This window comes from Bactrocera oleae, chromosome 2 (genome assembly GCF_042242935.1).
Source record: "Bactrocera oleae isolate idBacOlea1 chromosome 2, idBacOlea1, whole genome shotgun sequence".
Taxonomy (NCBI): Eukaryota; Metazoa; Arthropoda; class Insecta; order Diptera; family Tephritidae; genus Bactrocera; species Bactrocera oleae.
The window spans coordinates 56,718,773-56,724,286 of record NC_091536.1 but is presented as its reverse complement, the minus strand read 5'-3'; positions in this window follow the sequence as shown (position 1 = coordinate 56,724,286).

The window sequence follows — 5,514 nt, the reverse complement described above, 5'->3', positions numbered from 1 at the left end:
TGTGAAGGATTTCCTATTGTGCTTTGGTATTAATTTGCTCACTGTGAAAATATATTGTAAATATTTTTATAACGTATGCGACCAAATCTCTAAAGCCTTTATTAAGGTTTCTTTTTAGAGAAATATTATTTATATTACTATTATTTGATTATGGGATATATTAAACAGGTTTTCACACAGAAGTAAAACGCATATAATATAATGTTATGACCAAGAATTTAGCTTTATTATAAAGACAATGGTTTTGAAACTATGTTTTAAGTGACCGCCACGACTGGCTCTAATAAATTCCGACCGAGAGTCCTAACTCCGATCTCTTTGCAGCAATTGGAGCCGTATGTCAGCAATAACACGCCGAATATTCCCTTCCAAGACGTCAATTGTCTCGGATCTATCGGCTCATTTAAAGTTTCCTTCAATAAACTGAACCATTGATTCTCTCTGGCCATAGAGCAAACAGTGACATTTTGAGGATTTACGGGCGTCTCAACAATGGCTTATAGATTATTATCATTCTGACAAATGCGACAATTTCGTTAATTGACGTACACATTCAACCTGTACGCTGTCTCTGAGGATGTGTTCTAATTACCGACTCTGTTGGGCGATTATATGTATATACCTAATATTGCGCACGGCGCGCGGTGCTTTGTTAAGGATTTATTCAATCCGGACTATATAGGGTTCAATTAAAGGCGAGTAACATGGTGGACCTTCAGTGAAGTCACTTTGACTTATTAAATTTAAGTATCCTGTGATGTCAGAAATGTGCTGCGTATCTTTAAGGTTATTAATGATTCGATTTCGTTCCATATATATAAATATCAAAAAATATGTCAATAGCGTAATTCAACATGAATTCTATATTCACAGCTCTATTTGAATAAATTGAAAACTGTAAAAAGTGAAAACTAAATCTCGTACGAAAAATACGGGACCACAGATAAAAACAGACAAAAACGGATGGAACAGCGCTTGGAGTATTTGTCAGCGGCATTATCTTAATAGGACAAATCAGTATCTTCTTTTTTAGATCAGGGCCCTTTGAAAATGGTAAAAATTGAACATAAATAAAGGTACGATGAACCCAAAGGGAAAGAAATAGAATATGACGAAAATGAAATTTTTTAATGTTGAAGTAAATACCTTCTTTAAAAAACCGATGGAAAAATTGTATATCAAATAAACAGGTTTTGCGTTTTTGTTTATCTTCAACAAATTTTTTTTTTCTTTCAAAAAATTTGTCTCAAACGCAAAATTAATTTTTTTATTGCAATTTGATTATTATCGGAGAAGGACCTTAATTTGTAAACATAATATTTATCGGTGAAATATCTCTTTTTAAAGTCGGTAAACTTTTTCTTCGTCGAAATTTCTACTTTGTGATGGTGTAAACAAGAAAAAATGCTAACTTTGATTGCACCGAAGCTGTCCCTTCACAGATACAAGAACTTGATTCCGATCGTTCAGTCTGTATGGCAGATATATGATAATGTGGTCCGATATCGTTCCGACAAATAAGCAGAATATATAGAGATATAGCCGGGGAAAACGTAAAGTTTTCCGAGTTATTTGCTGTAAAGTTGAAAATCTCAACTACTTAAAGTACGCATTTTTTCAATTTACAATAAAATGAATTTTACACTTATATTTATTTTATATCCACTAACACTTCATTAATTCGTTTTTACACATTTATTTTACATTTTATAGTGCAGAAATAGTTTTAGTTAAATATTTAACTTATTGTTCAATTCTATTAATTCCCACAATAACAAAAGTGTTGAAATGACACATAACCAGTGTTACCTTATCGACATCTTTTGTAAATGAACTGAAAGAAAAGAAAACAGATTATACCCCAAATACAAGAATCCAGACCTTATAAAAATAAAATATTAGTAAATTATTCCAATATAATAAAACGAAACTGTTTGTTCTTTGTTTCAAAAGTAGCAGTAGGAATATCCGTTAGAGAACATTCATTTTAAAGATGATTTATCAAGTGAAGGAAAATAATAAAAAATTTAGTATTGTTCATTAACGATTATGGTTCCGATATTTAGGGTGTCATCTTTCTTTTATGTTATTTATTTTCTCTTGTTTTTTTTTCATTTTTCTGGAAATCGAGATAAACCCTTAAAAACTCAATCACGGGAAAGGGGGCTTCCTCTTTCCGCCATCAGATCACCCGTAATTTATTTTTCGTTCCATTTTTGCCACATTCGCTTTTTATACTCTCGCAACTTGTTGCTACAGAGTATAATAGTTTTGTTCACCTAACGGTTGTTTGTATCACCTAAAACTAATCGATTAGGTTGGTAGCGTAGCTAACATTTTTTTTTTAAGTGGGCGTGGTCCCGCCCCTAATAGGTTTAATGTGTATATCTCCTAAACTGCTAAAGCTATAATGTTAAAATTCGCTGAAAGCAAATGTTTTAGCACCTCTACTTATAGTGTGAAAATGGGTAAAATCGGGTAACATCCCCCACTCCTCATATAACGGTACTGTTAAAAAATACTTAAAGCGCGATAAACCAAGCACTAAACAAGTCAGAGACATTAAATTTTATCTCGAGGATGGTATGAGATGACTTTATAGGAACCGCGTTCAAAATTATTCAGTGGGAGTGGCACCGCCCACTTTTAGGTGAAAACCCATATCTTGGGATCCGATTAACCGATTTCAAACACATTCGGTACATAACATTCTTCTCATATTTCTATGTTATAGTGCGAAAATGGGCGAAATCGGACTACAACCACGCCTGTTTCCCATATAACACCATTTTAAATTCTATTTGATTCTTTCACTTTCCAGTATGCAAATCAAGCAACAATGATTGTATCGGGGTAAAAATTTGCGTGAATAGTGCGTTTAAAGTATGCCACCTTGTGACCAAAAATTATCTAAATTGAATCAAAACTGTTCAATCCCCTAGGTACTGAATATGTGGACCCCAGTGCCTATAGCTGACTTTTTACCGAAAATATCGGTCAACATAGAACAAAAAATCTAAAACGACTTAGCCCTTCCTTACTTGTTTTCATTGAGTTTCATCCTAGCATTATTATTATTAAGTTTTTTTTTCGTTTCGAATATTATGCACATTGTATATAGAGTTTGTATTTGGAATGAATACATGAAACCCAGACGTAAAGTATTCAAAATATGCTTTCCTGCGTCGAATACGTCACTTGTCGACGAAAGATATAATATAAGAAGGCTGCGCCGAATTCGTTGAAGCATTTGCAGCGTGAGTCAGGTAGAATAATAAGGACTTTTCTATGGCTCTATACACCCACTCGTTAGCTAATACGATACATATCGAACTTAATTCATGTGAAGTCATTGCCAGCAAGACAATTATAATATGAAACTGACGCAGTATGCAATTTAAAACGACAAATTCCATGTACCAATTCAGCGAAAATACTGTTATGCCACAGTTGTTAGTTTCAAGGAAGTATGAACTATCGCAATTATAGCACGCATGTTGCTATGAGCATCTATTATATCACATACATACATATACTGGAGCGAAGTGTTAATCAGGTTCATAAAAGTCAAGTTGTTCAAAAGTCGCTACATGGCTTTCGCAATAACATGTTCGTGTGATTCCCTGTCAATAGTTTACTAATTAGTGAAGCAACTCCATACTTACATATGTACATTTACCTATGTATATATGCACAAATTGACATGTACGTAATAATTTTATATGGTAATCGGCGGAGGCTCTGTTAACTTGTTCGTAATATTGCGTTTCAACCCCAACACCCAATATGGTAAGGTGGTAATTAACGGGAGCAATGGAAATAAGCAAAGTCAAATCTCAAAATCTTTGAGAGCGACGATTACTACTACCATCAATTTATATTTCAGCCGAGACAAAGATCTCAATTATAATAAGTAATGAAGGGCTAAGTTCTCGCAAGTTTCAAAGATCAAAGTCGGGGAAATACTCTCAAGTATTGTTAAAGCTTTTATACGTTGTCGTGTTAACTAAAAGTACAGGTCATTTAAATAAATACAAAATATCTGGAGGCCGGGACACCATTATATAAGAAGTATGAATTTGGAATATTGCCATGCGACAGGTCTACGCTAATGCTAATATAATATTATAAAGGAGCTTGCGTGGTGCGCACACGCTGAATTTAGCTGGAGTCGATTCGGCTGAATGCTGTCCTCAAGCAATAACTTTTTTTTTACTGTCAAAAATTTTTTCAATATCAGCACACAACGTTGGAAAATTCTAAAATCCAATTCATTTCACTGTCTTTTTAATACAAGACAGATCGCCATATTGATGCCTTCAAGCCATTTTCTAAAAATCTTCCCGGATTGAAAAAGGCTTTTATGGCTAAAACTTGTCGAGACGTTGCTAGCATTAACGTGTTTTGAGTGCGTTTTGATGGCCTCCGTATGGTTTAAAATCATTCAGTCAATCAATGAAAGAAACTTTGTTTCTTAAGATATCAATACCACCATCTCTGTAGTTAGGAATATAGAAAACGTTCTTGTGGACTTCCAATTTCTGCGCGACCAGTGGAGAGCAATTCATAATGAATGCACAATTGTTGCAGAGAACTTAAAGCATATCTAAACGATTTTGCCATCAGCAAAAAAACACGAAAACGAGCTATATACAGAAGTGAATCGTGAAATCGTTCTCATTTCTATGGTAGTTCCGTAATTTGAAAGAAGATGAATTCAGCACAGCTGCAAATAAAATGGCTAAAAGTATTCCGTTGATGTATATGATAAGTTGGATAAGTAAACCCGTCTTACTCCATACAATTTACCGAATGCCTTCAATGTTCGAAAATTACGAAGACATTTCCCAAATATTTGGGAACCCGTTTCTGTTTCAAATGGTGAACGTTCGTTTAGTGCTTTAGAATAGAATAGATAATGATTGAGGTATGCACCGCGAAATATGGTTTATTGTGCCCTCCCCTAAGTCACAGCGACTCATCTAGCCCCAGCATATTGATGAACTCCAATATACTGCTAGGTGCTAGTGAGGCGATGCGATCCCTGTTCGGAAACATGGATCCCAGGGCCCTATCTCTATGTCTGCAGACTGCTGTGCAGTCCACTAGTAGGTGTTCTGGGGTTTCCGACTCCATGTCGCAGAACCGGCAGTTTGTAGAGTAGACCAAGCCCATGTTAAATAAATGCTTGTTGAGCCTGCAATGCCCGCTGTAGAACGCGACCAGTAGTCGGAATTTGTTCCTCGGGAGATTGATTACGGTTTGAAACCGTCTGAGGTTAAAACCCCCCATTAGCAACTTGGCATGGCGCATACCTTGGAGATGTTACCAATGCCTCTCTCTGCCTGCTCTTTCCTCTTTACTTTGCAAGTAAAGACTTACCCCGTTTATTGTGATTCCGTGTGATGGGCGTAGTCCGCTCCTTCGTTACATTTTGCTTGCACAGCGACCAGGTCTTGTGTTAGAAACTCTGAAATACAAAAGAAATCAATATCGTTCCTAATTACGTTACAG